A 19,593-nucleotide genomic window follows, 5' to 3' on the forward strand; every position below is an offset into this window, starting at 1 on the left:
GATTACGGACGTGCGTCCAGGGAGGTCTGAGAACACATCTGTATTCCGACTAATGAACTCCCTGGCTTCCTGAGCCTGTTTAGAGGAGAGGCTGTCAGCAATTTTCACTGTGACAGCCGCTTCCCCTGCTTCAGACTGAGGGGCCAAAACCGCTTCCCCTAGGAACCCTGGTCGTGGGCTGTCTTCCGTACAGGTTTCCCTTTCCTTCCACGGCTTGAGCAGATTCACATGGTACACCTGCTCCGGCTTTCGCCTCCCTGGCTGGTGTACTTTGTAATCTACTGGTCCAATTTTTTCTAGTACCTCGTAGGGCCCCTGCCACCTAGCTAGGAACTTACTATCTACCGTTGGTACCAGAACCAACACCCGATCACCCGGGTTAAAGTTTCGGACCCGAGCCTGCCGATTATAGACCCTACTCTGGGCTCGCTGCGCTGCCTCCATATGCTCCCTAACCAGAGGTAACACTGTTTCCATCCGTCCCTGCATCTGGGTGACATACTCAACTACACTTTTGTGCGGTGTGGTTTGTTGTTCCCACGCCTCTTTGGCGACGTCTAATAAACCACGAGGGTGTCTGCCATATAGTAGTTCGAAGGGCGAGAACCCAGTAGAGGCCTGGGGCACTTCTCGCACTGCGAACATGAGATAGGGCAGAAGAAGGTCCCAGTCCCTCCCATCCTTAGACACCACTCTTTTCAGCATATTTTTTAACGTCTGGTTAAACCTCTCTACCAGGCCATCCGTTTGCGGATGATACACGGATGTCCGTAACTGTTTTATTTGGAGCAACTTACAGAGTTCCCTCATGACCTTGGACATAAATGGGGTCCCTTGGTCCGTTAGAACCTCCTTAGGCAGACCCACTCTAGAAAACATTTCCATTAACTCCTTAGCTATGAGTTTGGCTGACGTAGGACGCAGTGGCACCGCCTCCGGGTACCGCGTGGCGTAGTCGAGGATGACCAGGATGTGCTGGTGCCCTCTAGCTGACTTCGGTACTGGGCCTACAAGATCCATAGCGATCCGCTCGAAGGGAACCTCAATAATCGGGAGAGGGACCAGAGGACTACGGAAATGTGGCTGGGGGCTGGTTATCTGGCAGGTTGGGCAAGACTTGCAAAACTCTTCTACCTCTCTGAACACACTGGGCCAGTAAAACCGCTGTAAAATACGGTCCTGCGTTTTCTGCTGGCCCAGGTGTCCCCCAAGAACATGTTGGTGGGCTAATTTCAACGAGCTTGCGATATGCCTGGGGCACCACCAGCTGTTCAATATGTTCACCCCGTAGTTTATTTACCTGGTACAGCATCTCCTGTTGAACCACAAAACGGGGGAACATAGATTCGGCCCCCGGTTGTTGCGGCTCACCCTCAACTACTACCACATTTTCCCAGGCTCGAGATAGAGTCGGATCCTGGTGTTGTGCTGTACCGAAATTATCCCTAGAGACATTGAGGTCTGCCAGCTCAGGACCCGGCGGCAAATCCTCTACGTCTCCCACCATCACACTTAACGGGGTTGTCTCCCCCTCTTCCACCGAAGTGGCGGTCACCCCTACTGCTGGTCCTTCTGACTCCGGTTCCCAAGGTTCTGGCCTCCCCCCTGAGTCAGGCCACTCTGCTAGGGGTACATCTGTCTCCCGGGTAACTTTCGTATCCGGCCAGAGTGCCGGGAACCTGGGAAAGTCTCTCCCAATGATCAATTCATATGGTAGCTTTGTGGCGACGGCCACCTCATGCATCCACTTGCCGGCCACCATTGACAGAGAGACCAGGACGGTGGGATACTCCTTTAAGTCCCCATGTATGCAAACAACACCGACTCTTCGGACAGTATACTCAGCCGGCCGCACCAGGGCAGCTCTTACCAGGGACACCAGGCTCCCTGAATCCAGCAGAGCCACCGCCAGAGTGCCCCCCACTTCCACCTGGCACAGGTGGCTATTGTCCATAGTCTCTGAAGTTCCTGTGGCACACAACATCCTGGCATATAATGAGTGGCGGAAGCCATAGTTGGTGTCCATGGTTCCCCCCGATGGGGACAGTCAGCCCTTATGTGTCCAGGCTCCTGACAACGCCAGCAGACCACCAGGTTTGGGTCGGCAGGGGGTACATCCCGGGCGGGTCTAGCTGGCACCGGCCGCCGGGTCTGGGGTGGATTTTTCCGGGGTTTGACTGGCCCCTTCCCAAAATAACCCCCCTGTAGATTTCTGGTGGCCTCATAGCGCTCCACCATGTCGACCATCTCCAGGGCATTATTCGGAGACACCTGGCCGATCCAGTGTTGGAGAGGGTACGGCAAAGCCCTCCAAAACACATCCGCCAACAGCCGATCCAACATAGCAGTGGGAGTCAACATGTCCGGCTGCAGCCATTTTTGCAAACGGTGCAGCAGATCATAATATTGTGGTCTAGCGGGTTCAGCCGGGTTAAATTCCCACTGATGCACCCTCTGGGCCCGGACCAATACATTCACCCCGAGTCTCGCCAGGATCTCACCTTTTACTGTCGGGTAGTCGGCCGCCTGATCATCGGGGAGATCAAACAATACTTGCTGGGGACCGGACGCCAGGAACGGAGCAACGACCTCAGCCCACTGGTCTCGGGGTAACTTTTCCCTCACGGCCACTTTTTCGAAGACTGCCAGATAGGTCTCGACGTCATCCGAGGGGGTCATCTTCGGAATCGCCACAAGGACAGCTTTCCGGGCATCGTGGACATTCTGGGACGCTCCTGACGCCTGCAACGCCATCACATGTTGCAATAGCAGCTGGTTTGTTTCTTGTTGCTGCTTGTTAGCCTCCCGCTGCTGCAAGTTAGCCTCCACGAGGGCCTTCACGACCGCCTCCATTTTGTCAGGGGATACGGGTCGTAACCTTGCCGGCTTGATGTAGGACATGCACTTGTGCCCGGATAAACAAAAACTTTTCAGCCTTCAGGCCTGCCTCACTGCGTTTGCCCGCATCCGACACCAAATGTGGGGATTCGCTTTGGTAGGCAGGGTAAGCGGACGCAGTACAGAGGCAAAAAACAAGGTTTTAAATCAAAGTTCAGTGTTTATTCACACATAGCAAGAAAACAAGCCAAAAGAAAGTGTTCAGTTTTGGTGCCTGTTCACACCACACAAAGTTCACAGTGCAAAAAAGACGTCACCTGGTCAGCAGATGATTTTCACCCAGAGTCCGCAGCAGTCTTTAGTGGCCTGTTTCCCCAGCCTATGGCTCACACAAACAGATGCCTCAGTGTCTCCAAACCACAGACTCCTCAGCTCCTCTGTCATGGAGGATAATCCACCACCTGAACATGCTGGCTGGGTTTTTTATATTCCAGCCAAAACCCGGCCTGGAACCGTGGGGAACAGCCACCCACCCTGCTCTTTGGCTGCTCCCAATAAGAACCGGCCCGGATTGGCTTTACAGCCATTCTAACAGTTGAAGTGTCAGATTGCACTACAGACCTGACACTTCAGGAAAAAACCCGGTTCTTACCTCACCGAGGCCAGGAACCTCGGTGACACGTATCTTCCGTCAAAGACCGCTCCTTGTTCCTTCTTACAATACCAACAAACAGAGTGCAGGGTTAATACTGTCATTGACTGAAGAGCCCTTCGGAAACGACAGGTGATGAATAAAGCAAACTTATTCGCCTCCTTCTTGGGGACCACTCCCAGTGGTGACACCCGTAAATCCGCCCCAGCGATACTTCCTTGTTTAGCTTCTCTGTCACAACCTCCGGATGTTCCCTAGCCAACCGCAAATTCTTTCTTAATAACACGGCGCCCCCCGGCACGTATGGAATCCTAAAACCCACAGAACCCCCCCAAATAAAAGCCACTGCCTCCCTATTGGGGTACCTAGCCGCACCGGCGTCACCCCCTTTGCTATTAGCATCACCCCCTTTCTGCTTCCCGCCTCTAAAGCATCTTGCCGTACTGTGGATCCCCCCACATCCTGAGCATTCGTGTTTAAATTTGCATTTAACCCCGAATGAACTTCCCTCGTTAAAAGCAAAGCACAAGCCCTTTGCTGATGCCGTTGCCGCGTTGAATGACCCCCCGCTGCCCGTCTCCCCTAGAAAGGGCTGCCCCGATCGTACAGGTACCGTCATTTTCAACCACAAGGCGATGTCCTTGTGGTCTCACCTAATTTCCGGACGCACAGCTTTCCGCTGCCGGAATTGCTCATCATAAAGCAGCCAAGCAACTCCCCCGAATACCCGATACACTTCTCCTGTAGCGTCTAAATAACAAAACAGTGCCGAACAGTTCTCCAGCGCCCTCTCCCCAATAACACTTGCCAATATCGTAAACGCCTGCAACCAATTGGCAAACGTCCGCTGTATTAACCTAAAACTGCGTTTTTCTTTGTCTTCTTTTTCCCCCTCATCCTTACATACCCTAACCAAATTAAATCTTTCAAGGGGAAGCAGAGAAAATATCTCCACGTACTCCCCATTCCAGATCCGCTCCCGAACCTCAGACTTCAAATGAGCCCACAAAGGCCCCTCAAAACAAACATAAATCTCCACTTTGGCGTTATCATCCAACCGCACACTAGCTACCTCTGCTTCCACCCCCCCCCCCCCCCCCCGTGTCTGCACCAACACCCGGTAACCCTAGCCGAGGCTCCCCAACCGACCCAGAACCTCCCGGCGAACCCTGCACCCCCCACGCCTGTAAAGGTGATCCTCTCTCCATTCCCTAGCTATCCACCAAACCCGCCAATCCCCCAAAAAACTCTGACATCCTCTCCTCTGGGGTAAACAGTCGGATCCTGCAGCTACTAAATCTTCATACTGTCCCCTGGAAGTGCTGGGACCAGGGAGGCTGCAGTCAAACATCTCCACAGCCGGGGGGCGGAGCTTCCATCTTCACTCTGCCTCCTGGCAGAGCTGGGATCGGAGGTGAGGTAAGTCTCTCCATCAGTAGCAGGATCCCGGCTGCCGAATCTTCTCCCCTGACACTGTACCCTGTCCGCACTCAGACCAGGGATGCCCGGGTTAACTTCCTCTCTGCCAGTAGCACGGGGGGCAGAGCTTCCTCTCTCACTCAGCGCCGGGGGCCTGCTGTTAACTGCCTCCTTGCATACAGCAGCCCTGTGCAGCACATTCCTCCCTCGCCAGGAGGCCGCCTCCCCGCCAGGAGTTATGGAGGCACCCGCTGCACAAGGTCCCGATCCCACGCCGCTTCCACTAGTCATAAGGGATGGCCGAGCCCAGCCACCCATTGGGCTCCGCCTACTAGGTGGATTCCTTCCACGTTGGGGCCTACTTTAGGGAGCTGGCACCAGCGGCACCTGACGTGAAGGGTCCTGAGAAGGGATACGGCGCTGAGCCCGAGAGGGGGAGGAATGAGGGCTATAGCGTGCCGGCGGCCTAGCCCGCCGCAGCCGAATCGCAGGTGGCTAAGGCAGAACAGAAGCCTCAGCCTCCCCCCTTAGCAGCATCTGTACTTGTTCTTGGGCCAATGCTAAGCTACGCACCTCCGCTGCCGCCCGCAACTCTCGGATAGCCGCTTCAAGCTGCTCCATCACCAGGTCTCCAACAGGTACTCCCAGCTTCTCAAGTAACCAAAATGACTACCGTCCTCTTCCTCCCTCATGTATTTAACCCCTTCGCTCCTCCCCCCTTTTTCAAACTGGACCAATCCGGATCCTCCTGCACCCCCCCCCCCCCCTTTTACCAACCCACTTTCCCGGCTCAAACTCCAGGCAGGTTTTCATGTGTCTTAGGCCTCATGCACACGACAGTATTTTTTCACGGTCCGCAAAAACGGGGTCCGTAGGTCCGTGACCGTTTTTTCGTCTGTGGGTCTTCCTTGATTTTTGGAGGATCCACGGACATGGATCCGTCCTGAATTACAATGCAAGTCAATGGGGACGGATCCGTTTGACGTTGACACAATATGGTGCAATTGCAAACGGATCCGTCCCCCATTGACTTTTAATGTAAAGTCAGGAGTCCCTTTTATACCATCGGATCGGAGTTTTCTCCAATCCGATGGTATATTTTAACTTGAAGCGTCCCCATCACCATGGGAACGCCTCTATGTTAGAATATACTGTCGGATATGAGTTAGATCGTGAAACTCAGATCCGACAGTATATTCCAACACAGAGGCGTTCCCATGGTGATGAGGACGCTTCAGGTTAGAATATACTAAATAACTGTGTACATGACTGCCCCCTGCTGCCTGGGGCAGACCCCCCCCCTGTTTTTAACTCATTGGTGGCCAGTGCGGCCGGCCCCCCTCCCTCCCCTGTAGTTAACTCATTGGTGGCCAGTGGCCCCCCTCCCTCCCCTGTAGTTAACTCATTGGTAGCCAGTGGGCCCCCCCCTTCCTCCCCTGTAGTTAACTCGTTGGTGGCCAGCCCCCCCCTCCCTCCCCTGTAGTTAACTCATTGGTGGCCAGTGGGCCCCCCCTCCCTCCCCTGTAGTTAACTCGTTGGTGGCCAGTGGGCCCTCTCCCCTCCCTCCCCCTCCTAATTAAAATCTCCCCCCCTATCATTGGTGGCAGTGGAGAGTACCGATCGGAGTCCCAGTTTAATTGCTGGACGCTACTGCATCATACTTACCTGCGAGCTGCGATGTCTGTGTCCGGCCGGAAGCTCCTTCTACTGGTAAGTGACAGATCATTAGGCCATGCACCGCACAGACCTGTCACTTACCAGTAGGAGGAGCTCCCGGCCGGTCACAGACATTGCAGCTCACAGGTATGTATAATGCTTCTACAAATTGCTAAGTAACCATGGCAACCGGGACTGCAGTAGCGTCCTGGTTGCCATGGTTACCGATCGGAGCCCCAGCGATTAAACTGGGACTCCGATCGGTACTCTCCACTGCCACCAATGATAGGGGGGAGATTTTAATTAGGAGGGGGAGGGAGGGGAGAGGGCCCACTGGCAATTTGTAGAATATGTGGGCAGAAGGTGAAGTGAGGCCAAAGTGCCAATGTTGGCTCCACAGCCCTGCGTCAACATATGCAGCATCACCATAATATAGCCTGGGAGAACCGTGGCTCTGATGTGGTGGTCCAGCCTGCAGCAACAACCGCTGCATCACCCAGTGGCACGCACCCGATTTCAGGCAGTCAAGGCTCCACCACCTCAGCCAAAGGGAGCTGTCTGTCCTTCCCATCATCTGCTGGTCCTGATGCTCCTGCTCCTCCTCCTACTTCTCGTCAGTCATTCTGTAAGCAATCGATCACCGAAGCAATTGCCAAGAGACAACAGTATGCGCACACTCGTCCAACGGCACAGAAGCTGAATATGCTCCTGGCCAAGTTGCTGGTGCTGCAGTCCCTCCCTATCCAAGTGCTGGACTCTGCACCTTTCAGAGAACTGATAGCTTGTGCCGAGCCGAGGTGCCAGTCCTTGAGCCTGTTGGTGTCTGCCAAAGTGCAGGGCAGCGCCGACGTGTGGAGCTGTAACTACGGTCAGGGACAATACATGTCCTTTATTCACTGGGTGAATGTGGTTCCTGCACAGCCACACCAGCAACTTGGCTAGGTGACGCCGCTTCGGCCTCCATGTTCTCACGCCGTTGGTCCTGCGAAAATGTCCACCTCTGCCTCCTCATCCTCCACCGTGTCCTCAGCCTCCACTAGTAGTGCCCCTCCAGCATACTACATGTGCAGCGCAGAGTTGGTGTCACACTGTTCTGCACCTCGTTTTCCTGGGCGAACTGAGTCACACAGGCGAGGAACTGCTCTGTGTCCTTCATCATGAAATCGAATCCTGGCTTTCTTCGCGACAACTCAAAATCGGAACCATGATGACCGACAACGGAAAGAACATGGTGTCGGCGCTGCGTCAAGGAGGCTGAGCCATGCACCCTGCATGGCACACGTGTTCAATCTGGTTGTCAAGCGGTTCCTGAAGTCTTCCACCCATCTGCAAGACATCCTAAAAATAGCCAGGAAACTTTGCATGCACTTTTGCCACTCGTACACCGCAAAGCACACCTTCCTTGAGCTGCAGCAGCAGAACGGCATCCCCCAACATAGGCTGATATGCAACGTTTCCACCCTCCATATGTTGGACTGACTATATGAACTGTGGCAGGGTGGGGTGGTAGGAGGAGTTCCAGCAGTTGTGGCCGCAACTGGCAGAGTTTGCCCTGAAAAAGCTGTCCTGCCCGGCCAGTAGTGTAGCATTAGAGCGGGTATTTAGTGCGGCGGGGCCATAGTTACCCCAAGAAGAAGTCGCCTGTCCACCCAAAATTTGGAGAGACTGACCTTTGTCAAGATGAATCAGGTGTGGATCAGCCAGGATTTCCACCCACTAATGCCTGATGCTTCAGACTAGATCATCCATGGTGCCACACCAACACTTTGACAAAAGAGCCGTTTTTTTTCTGGCTACTTGCCTCAGCTACTATTCTGATGCTGCCACCCACATGATGCCAAAAATCTGCCACCCACCATCTTCAGCTAGTACTGGTATTGCCACCCAACTCCCCACTCTGTCACCGGGTCACTCTGTGGTCTCCTGATGCTGCTGCCGCCTCAACACTGTCATTGTGCCACCCTGTGGCCTCCTCCTGATGCTGCTGCCGCCACAGCCACACTCTATCATTGTGACACTCTATGGCCTCCTGATGCTGCTGCCACCTCCACACTGTCATTATGCCACCTTGTGGCCTCCTCCTGATGCTGCTGTTGCCGCCACCTCCACACTGTGTCATTGTGCCACTCTGTGGTCTCCTCATGCTGCTACTCCTGCTGCCACCTCCACACTATCATTGTGACACTCTGTGGCCTCCTGATGCTGCTGCCACCTCCACACTGTCATTTGGCCTCCTCCTGGTGCTGCTGCCGCCACCTCCACACTGTCATTGTGCTACTCTGTGACCTCCTGATGATGCTCCTGCCACCTCCACACTCTGTCATTGTGCCACTCTGTGGTCTCCTCATTCTGCTGCCACCTCCACACTGTCATTGTGCCTCCCTGTGGCCTCCCCCTGATGCAGCCGCCATCTCCACACTCTGTCATTGTGCCACTCTGTGGCCTCCTGATGCTGCCACCACCTCCACACTCTGTCATTGTGCCACCCTGTGGCCTCCTCCTGATGCTGCCGCCACCTCCACACTCTCTGTGAGAACTGCCAAGAGTAAAGCTCCCTTAAAGAGACTGTAACCTCCACGATATGTGTACCCTCATTGAGAAACTGTAATTATTTGTATTTTATGATGCAATGTGTTATGGGCTGTGGAAAATTCAAGTACCTGCCTAATTTTGCTCCGTCAAAAGAACTTCTAAGTATGCATCTGCTCCAACATCACCATTCAGGAGTGCTTCCTTAGGGTGCACTCACATGCTTTATAAATTTACACAACTAATAAGCTGTTCCATTCACCTTAATGGGGCCTACAGAAATCCATGTGCTTGCCGCCCTATTCAAATGAATAGAACTGATTTTCAGTCGCAAAAAAATTATTTTGTCTAGGGAGCAATAATTAGGAGAAATAAAATGGCCGCCATCCTATAGGTACACACAAAACCTCTCCTAATCATGCAGGAGGACAAGTTACTTCACAACACTGAGATAAAGAGCTGCCTTAGGCATAGGAGACACTAATGTGAATATATGTGAGGCACGGTTAGGTAGGGCATCAATATTCAATTTTTAATTATATGGGGATGAGGCAGTAAAATATGTGAGTGGTTTCTCCACTATTGTGATAGAAGACTGCTGGACCCCCTCTTTTGCTTTACGATATTTTTGTGATCAAAGATCGTTGTAAGCCCGCTACGTGCTGTTTATGTGTGCGTCAGGTGACTGGTCACATGATTGTTAAGTCCGCCGATTGTGCCCACCCATGTTCGGGAGTGGGCGTACGTGGTGCGCTTCTGCTGCCTGGCGGCCGTCTGGGTTGCGGACCTCTGACCCCTGCCTCTCATAGATAATATTACGCCAAAAGAGATGTTCCGTGTATCCGCTTTATTAAGTTTCGGACGCCGAGTGAGTCCTGCTTTTTTCCCCAGTATGCGAGATCTCCACTTGATTTTTAATATCTACACAATTATGGGTACCTGTACGTAATTATTGTTAATCATGTTTATAAATTAGAATTGACGGACTTATGGATTTGACAACATCACAAATGTAACACTGATATGAATTTTGTATTATAACGAATAAAATATAAAAAAAAAAAAAAAAAAAGAGATAAAGAGCTGCCTCATCCTCCTTTTTGCTCTGCTTATCAGGAATCATGATCCTGAATACAGGTGAATCTCTGTGGTAATGGAGATGATGAAGAGACCTGAGTGGAGGGTGGGGGTTTGGCTAATGAGCAGCAGCACTGGTATGCAGTCTCCATTACAACAGCCACACATTACCACAGTCTGTCCTGTCCATCCTCTCTGTATTAAATTACCCAGAGATACGGCTAAAGTTCTTAGCAGTTGTATTTAGGATCATAATCCCTGAGCAGTAGGAAAGGAGGATGAGGCAGCTCTTTACCTTAGTGCTGTGAAGTAACTTTTCCTCCTGTGTGGACAGGTTTTGTGTGTACTAATAGGATGGTGGCCATTTTGTTTCCCCTAATGAATGCTGCCCAGACAAAACAAACCATTATATTTCATTATATATAATGAAAGGTATTTGGGAATATATTTAGTATAAAGTAATATTAAAGTATTCTAATTTTCTTAAAGGGTTTCTACCACTTGCTTTGCACCCATTTCGCTCCCTGCTCAGACATTTCCACTGCGCCGAATGCCGCCGAATGCAGAGACGGACGGCGCAGGCACGAGATTTCAGACGCCAGAAGCAGGGGGAGGATCGAATTCGCTAGGAGAAGGGCGGTCTGGAGCAACGAGCTGGGCGGCAGTTTAGGAAGGTAGACGGAGCCTCTAGGTGCTGGAAAGACGCCCACATAGCACCTAGAGGCTCATTTGCATAAACATAAAAGTGCTTTTTTAAACAAAACGGCCGGACAGAATAAGATAATACTTAGCTTGTATTGTACATCAGACACTAGCGGATCGCTAGTGTCTGAAAACGAAATGGGTGCAAAGCAAGTGGTAGAAACCCTTTAATTCCCAGAGAACCCCTTTAAAGCATTTTTTTATTTTATTTTTTTCATTGTTGCATTTCAAAAGCAATCACTTTTTTATTTTTCCACTGAAATTGCTTGTTTTTTGCAGGATAAGTTGTACAGCGCCGTACATTGTATAGTGCTAGTGCTTGGTATTGCAGCTCAGCCCCATCGTCTTGAATAGGGCTGAGCTGCAACTAGGCCATGTGACCGATGCACAGTGATGTCACTGGCTGCGGAGCTCAAGGCCTCTTCTAACAGCTGATCGGCCAGGGTCCCGGGTGTTGTGCCCCTGCAGATAAGATACTGATGACCTATCCTGACGATGTCATAAATATATTTTCCTGAGAAACCCTTTAAATTTATTTTATCTCATGTTACCAATGCGGCTGTAGCAAATATGTATTTTGTAAGGTGAAATAATTAAAAGAAAATAATGATAAAAATGTGTTTTTTTTACATTTTAGGGAGGTTATGAAACTTTTTAAAAACCTTACAATTTTTTTTGTCGCCCTCCAATTACATAGCATGTATAATGTTTTGCACCACATGGCATTTGTCAGCATTATAGCTTATAGTGATACACTGACAGGCAACCTATGGCCTAATAGACAGATACTGATAGCAAACCAAGGGGCCTTTATTAGGCCCCCTGTCACCATAGGAAAGCATTGCCTTCCCCCTGCAGTCGTGTTGCGGGGCAGCCAATGCACTAAATGAGGGAGTCCCTGTCCCTGTCTCCAATCGGTTTTTATATTGGGGTTGTAAAGGGGTTACTCATGCTATCGAATAAATGTTCCAGCAAGAATGACATGCTTAAAACATGAGGTGCAAGTTTTCCTAATGTTCAATCACACCCCTGCAGCGTTGTAACAAGGTGCTCATGTCTTACTCTCACAAGACAAGTCACAGGCTATTATTTCTTCTGTGGAACAGACTTGAGGTTTTGAGGATGGGGCCAGAGATGGAGGAGAGAGCTGTAGGGAAGGAAGGGGGAGGACGGGAGGCAGGGGTGTTAACAGCTACTGTCTCTTCCCTCTGTGCAGGTTAAATGCATGAATGCTCCAGCAGCGTGGTCTTGGAGCCTAGACAACCAGAATGATTCCTTAATAGGTTACAGATAAGACCTTTTGATTATTACCTGGATTGACAGCCAAAGAATGGGAGGGGAGCATTTGGCTCCAGTCTAGCCAGTCGAGCAGAAAAGACCCCTGGCTCTCAGGATAACCTGGGTCAAATGATTTGGCGCCTTGAGTGTATGAAAGCCATTTTACAGACGTTGAGAGAGGGAGAAGGAGGAGGGAGAAAGCTGGAAAATAAGAAACTTTACTTTTCCCACTGTATTCCTGCCTTTCACCCCGTCTTCTCTGATATTTGCAGAACAATTTATTATTATCAGTAAAGAAATACAGAGACATAAATAAATGGGTGAGTTTAGGCCTTGATTACATGGAGAATAGACAATACACCATGGTGGAGATGTAGCCCCTAGTGAAAAGTATAGCATTCTGCTGGTCCTACAAGCACTGACATCTGTATGAGTAAATCAACAGAACGTCATAATGGGACATAAAATGTAAAGAAACAACACAGAGGATTGCGTCAGAAGTAGGTATCCTGCAGTATGACATCATAATAATGGCCAAATTCTGGATGACATCATAGACAGACAAAAGACAGTATGAAATGATAAGAATGAAGAACTATATCCAAGGACATTAACCGTTTTTTATTTTTGTGTTGATATTGCTAAATTAGATTTTGTACTTTCCATATATACAGTACATATGTGCTTGATCCTTATTCATTCATTAAAAAAAACTAAAATAATGTGGTTGCAACTGGGGATGTAGCTGTGTTCAGAATTAAGCAATCACATTCAAAATCATGTTAAATAGGAGTCAGCATTCACCTGCCATCATTTAAAGTGCCTCTGATTAACCCCAAATAAAGTTCAGCTGCTCTAGTTGGTCTTTCCTGAAATTTTCTTAGGCCTCATGCACACAATCGTTGTTTGGGTCCGCATCCGTGCCGCCGTTTTGGCGGCTCGGATGCGGACCCATTCACTTCAATGGGGCCGCAAAACATGCGGACAGCACTCCGTGTGCTGTCCACATCCATTGCTCCGTTCCGTGCCCCCGCAAAACAAATAGAACATGTCCTATTCTTGTCCGTTTTGCGGACAAGAATAGGCATTTCTACAAAGAGCCGCCCGTTCCGTTCCGCAAATTGCGGAAGGCACACGGGCGTCTTCCACTTTTTGCGGATCTGTGGTTTGCTGATCCCAAAAAACGGCACGGTCGTGTGCATGAGCAAAGTCGCATACCACAGTCGCATACCACAGCAAAAACCATGGTCCACAGAGAGCTTCCAAAGCATCAGAGGGATCTCATTGTTAAAAGGTATCAGTCAGGAGAAGGGTGCAAATGAATTTCCAAGGCATTAGATATACCATGGATCACAGTGAAGACAGTCATCATCAAGTGGAGAAAATATGGCCCAACAGTGACATTACCAAGAAGTGGAATTCCCTCCAAAATTGATGAAAAGACGAGAAGAAAACTGGTCTGGGAGGCTACCAAGAGGCCTACAGCAACATTAAAGGAGCTGCAGGAATATCTGGCAAGTACTGGCTGTGTGGTACATGTGACAACAATCTCCAGTATTCTTCATATGTCTGGGCTATGGGGTAGTGTGGCAAGGCGAAAGCCTTTTCTTATGAAGAAAAACATCCAAGCCAGGCTACATTTTGCAAAAACACATCTGAAGTCTCCCAAAAGCATGTGGGAAAAGGTGTTATGGTCTGATGAAACCAAGGTTGAACTTTTTGTCCATAATTCCAAAAGATATGTTTGGCGCCAAAAACAACACTGCACATCACCAAAAGAACACCATACCCACAGTGAAGCATGGTCGTGGGGCTGTTTTACTTCAGCTGAAACTGGGGCCTTAGTTAAGCTAGAGGAAATTGAGAACAGTTCCAAATACTAGTCAATATTGGCACAAAACCTTCAGGCTTCTACTAGAAACATGAAAAGGAACTTTCATGACAACGACCCAAAGCATATATCCAAATCAACTAAGGAATGGCTTCACCAGAAGAAGATAAAAGTTTTGGAATGGCCCAGCCAGAGCCCAGACCTGAATCTGATTGAAAATCTGTGGGGTGATCTGAAGAGGGCTGTGCACAGGAGATGCCCTTGCATGTGCCATGCTGATAGACTCATACCCCAAAAGACTGAGTGCTGTAATAAAATCAAAAGGTGCTTCAACAAAGTATTAGTTTAAGGGTGTGCACACTTAATGCAACCATATTATTTTATTTTTATATTTTTTGTTCCCTCTACCTAAAAGATTTCAGTTAGTTTTTTAATTGAGTTGTACAGTTTATAGATCACATTAAAGGTGGAAAAAGTTCTAAAATGATTTATCTTTGGCTCATATTTTTACATCACAGAAACCTGACATTTTAACAGGGGTGTGTAGACTTTTTTTTATATCCACTGTATATATACAGTATGTGTGTGTATGTATATATATATATATATATATATATATATATGTATAGTAGGAAGGCGTAAGGGGCCGTCATTGACAGAAGGTATGTGTCACCGAGGTTCCTGGCCTCGGTGAAGTAAGAGCCAATATTTTCAAGTGTCACCAGCAGCTAGTGCTGGTTGACACGTTGCTATTTTAGTATGGCTGTAAGCTGATCCCGGCTGGCTCTTACTGGGAGTAGCCAAAGTGCTGGGTGGGTGGCTTCTCCCCACGCTCCAGGCTGGGTCTTTACTGGCCTATATCAAACCCAGCCAGCAGTCTCAGCTGGGTGTGGATTACTCCTCTCTGACAGTGGAGCGCTGTCAGTCCTTGGGTGTTTTGGGATCTGTGCCGTGCAAATGGGAGCCGCATGCTGAGAAACAGGCCCCTAAAGCCTGCTGTGGACCACAGGTGGAGAAATTGAAAACCAGGTGAAGGTTTTTGTTCTGTGGACTTTTCATGGTGTGAACAAACACCTAGACTGCAAAATGTCAATTTTTGTTTTTCCTTATGTGTGAATAAAACATTGAACTGTTCAGGGGCGGACTGACAACTCATGGGGCCCCCTGGCAATAGGAGATTATGTGGCCCCTGTGGCCCCCACCCACCCTTGAGCCACACACAGCCCCACCCACATATCGCGCAACGCCTGCTCCAGGCTCATGTGGGCCCTTGGGCGATAAAGTCTCAGTGGGCCCCTCTATACAGATATAACTCTCTGAGTACAGATAATATAGTAGATGTCCCCTGCAGTCCTATGTAACAACACAGATAACACAGTAATGGCTATCCGAGTACAGAAAATGAAGTAGTGTTACGTGCAGTCCTATGTAAAACCATAGATAACACTAGTGCTGATAATGTGGTAGTGTTACCTGCAGTCCTATGTAAAAACAGGGTCACTAGTGAGGTGGCAGAAGGAGGGGGGAGTGGGGTCACTAGGGGGGACAGGAGGAGTGGGTTATCAGGGTCACTAGGGAGGGACAGGAGGAGGGGGGAGCAGGGTCACTAGTGGGGTGACAGGAGGAGGGGGAGCAGGGCTACTTAGTGGGGTGACAGGAGGAGGGGGGAGCAGGGTTACTAATGGGGTGACAGGAGGAGGGGGGAGCAGAGAACTGTGAGACTGGACGGAACCATGATTGGGGGAGGGTGGAATCACTTACTTGAAGACTGACAGGCCGGGCTTTTCACTGCCACAACAACACGGCCGGAGGGGTATCCGCGGTTCCCCAGGGTCCTTGGGCAGCGTGCCCCGCTTTCGTTAATACAGCCAGTTCCAGGAGCTGGCCTCTCCTCCTTCCAGCTCTTGCCGGCTTCCCCTGCCTAAGCCGACCTGTATCGCCAATACCCAACCAATAACAAAGCTCCTTGCTGTAAGGAGCTTTGTTATTGGTTATTCCAGGCACAGGCAGCATCGCTGCACTGACCGTGCCTTTCACAGCGCTCACTGTGCTGATGAAAGTGGGTGACTTTTTCCAGGGAGTAAAATTTATTATTTAGTAAAAGCACTGGCATGCCTAGGTTGTTTGGCACCCGGGGCGGGTCCTTTCTCTGGCACCCCCCCAATACTTTTAAAAAAATTGTACCCCCTCACAGTAGTAGTGCCCTCATTGTACAACCTTCACAGTAGTTTTATACAGATGTGTGCCCCTTAACAGTAGTTATGCCCACATTGTGCCCCCCTAACAGTCGTTATGCTCACAAGTACTTATCCCTTCATTCTGCCCCCTTCATAGTAGTTATGCCCTCATTGTGCCTCTCTCACAGTAGTTATGCCCTCTCTGTGGCCCTTTCACAGTAGTAATGCCCTATCTGTGCCTCTTCACAGTTGTAATGCCCTCTTTGTGCTCCTCACAGTAATGATCCCCATTGTGCCTCCTTCACAGTAATAATGCCCCTTAATAGTAGTAATGTCCATTGTCCCCCTTCACAGTAATAATGCCCATTGTGCCCCCTTAATAGTAATAATGTCTATTGTGCCCCCTTCACAGTAATAATGCCCATTGTGGCCCCTTCACAGTAATAATGCCCATTGTGCCCCCTTCACAGTAATAATGCCTTCTGTGTCCCCTCAAAAGTAGAAATCCCCATCGTGCCCCCTTAATAGTAGTAATGCCCTCTGTGCTAGTAATGCCCATTGTGCCCCCTTCACAGTAATAATGCCCTCTGTGCAACCTTTAGAGTAGTAATGCCCTCTGTGCACTGAGCCCCCTCCATAGTAGAAATGCCCATTGTGCCCCCTCCACAGTAGAAATGTCCATTGTGCCCCCTCTGTGTTAGGCCTGATGCACACGATAGTTTATTTTCACGGTCCGCAAAAACGGGGTCCGTAGGTCCGTGATCCGTGACCGTTTTTTCGTCCGTGGGTCTTCCTTGATTTTTGGAGGATCCACGGACATGAAAAAAAAGTCGTTTTGGTGTCCGCCTGGCCGTGCGGAGCCAAACGGATCCGTCCTGAATTACAATGCAAGTCAATGGGGACGGATCCGTCTGACGTTGACACAATATGGTGCCATTTCAAACGGATCCGTCCCCATTGACTTTCAATGTAAAGTCTGGAGTTCTTTTATACCATCGGATTGGAGTTTCTCCAATCCGATGGTATATTTTAACTTGAAGCGTCCCCATCACCATGGGAACGCCTCTATGTTAGAATATACTGTCGGATATGAGCTACATCGTGAAACTCAGATCCGACAGTATATTCTAACACAGAGGCGTTCCCATGGTGATGGGGACGCTTCAGGTTAGAATATACTACAAACTGTGTACATGACTGCCCCCTGCTGCCTGGCAGACCCCGATCTCTTACAGGGGGCCGTGATCAGCACAATTAACTCCTCAGGTGCCGCACCTGAAGGGGTTAATTGTACTATCATATCCCCCTGTAAGAGATCAGGGCTGCCAGGCAGCAGGGGGCAGACCCCCCCTCCCCAGTTTGAATATTATTGGTGGCCAGTGCGGCCCCCCCCTCCCTCCCTCTATTGTAATAAATCGTTGGTGGCACAGTGTGCGCCCCCCATCGCCCCCCCTCCCTCTATTGTAATAAATTGTTGGTGGCACAGTGTGCACCCCCCATTGCCCCCCCCCTCCCTCTATAGCAGTAACAACATTGGTGGCCAGTGTGCGGCCTCCCATCTCCCCCCCCCCGATCATTGGTGGCAGCGTAGTTCCGATCGGAGTCCCAGTTTAATCGCTGGGGCTCAGATCGGTAACCATGGCAACCAGGAAGCTACTGCAGCCCTGGTTGCCATGGTTACTTAGCAATAGTATAGTGACCGGCCGGGAGCTCCTCCTACTGGTAAGTGACAGTTCATTTAGCAATGCGCCGCACAGACCTGTCACTTACCAGTAGGTGGAGCTCCCGGCCGGACACGAACATCGCAGCAGCAAGCAGGTAACTATGAATCTTCTACTATTGTACTATTGCTAAGTAACCATGGCAACCAGGACTGCAGTAGCGTCCTGGTTGCCATGGTTACCGATCGGAGCCCCAGCGATTAAACTGGGACTCCGATCGGAACTCCGCTGCCACGAATGATCGGGGGGGGGGGGGGGGGGTTGGAGATGGGAGGCCGCACACTGGCCACCAATGTTGTTAATGCTATATAGGGAGGATGGGCCGATGGGGGGGCGCACACTGTTCCACCAACGATTTATTACAATAGAGGGAGGAAGGGGGGGGGGCCGCACTGGCCACCAATGATATTCAAACTGGGTAGGGGGGTCTGCCCCCTGCTGCCTGGCAGCCCTGATCTCTTACAGGGGGATATGATAGTACAATTAACCCCTTCAGGTGCCGCACCTGAAGGGGTTAATTGTGCTGATCACGGCCCCCTGTAAGAGATCGGGCGCTGCCAGGCAGCAGGGGGCAATCTTGTACACAGTTTGTAGTGTATTCTAACTAGAAGCGTCCCCATCACCATGGGAACGCCTCTGTGTTAGAATATACTGTCGGATATGAGTTTTCACGAAGTGAAAACTTAGATCTGAAAAAGCTTTTATGCAGACGGATCTTCGGATCCGTCTGTATGAAAGCAACCTACGGCCACGGATCACGGACACGGATGCCAATCTTGTGTGCATCCGTGTTCTTTCACGGACCCATTCACTTGAATGGGTCCGTGAACCGTTGTCCGTCACAAAAATAGGACTGGTCATATTTTTTTGACGGACAGGATACACGGATCACGGCCTCAGCTGCAAAACGGTGCATTTTCCGATTTTTCCACGGACCCATTGAAAGTCAATGGGTCCGCGAAAAAAACGGAAAACGGCACAACGGCCACGGATGCACACAACGGTCGTGTGCATGAGGCCTTAAAAACAACAACAAAAAAATAATACAGTAACTACTCACCTTGTCCGGTTTCTGAAGCTCACAGTTCTCTCTCCCCTGCAGGCACAGATCGCTCTGCATCACGGTGTGGGTGGAGCTTATGCAGACTCCCTGGCTGCAGGCTCCTCCCACACAGGCTGGCAGAGCGATCTGTGTCTGCAGGCTGAATGGTGGAGTGGGGAGAAGTCTTCCTGCTTCACCATTCAGAGCACCGCCGCCCTGATGGAGGGGAGGAGCCCAGGGAGTGACAGGGCCCAGCTCCCTGCGCTCCAGCAATGAGTGCTTTCATCTGTGTTGATGGAAGCACTCATTGCTTCTGGCACCCCCGTGAGAGCCGGCACCCGGGGCGGACAGCCCCCCCACGCCCCCCCCCCTCTCCCCCTTAGTATGCCACTAAGTAAAAGTTATTGTGACCTCTTGCTGCAGGAGTAAGCGGAGCCCCTATTGGCCGCGGACCCTCAGTCCATGTTCGAGTGCCCGGATGGTCAGTCCACTCCTGGAACTGTTTAAGTTAAAGACTTTGTGATTGCCTCTATACTGCGTCCGCTAGCCTGTCTACCAGAGCAAATCCCCACAATATATATTATATACACATTTATAAAAGACAGCACTAAAGACTTTTGTAAGGTCCTGGGCGGTTACTCCTGGGCGGTTACATAAGCCTCACCATATTA

The sequence above is a fragment of the Bufo gargarizans genome, chromosome 2 (genome assembly GCF_014858855.1).
Source record: "Bufo gargarizans isolate SCDJY-AF-19 chromosome 2, ASM1485885v1, whole genome shotgun sequence".
In the NCBI taxonomy this organism is placed as follows: domain Eukaryota; kingdom Metazoa; phylum Chordata; class Amphibia; order Anura; family Bufonidae; genus Bufo; species Bufo gargarizans.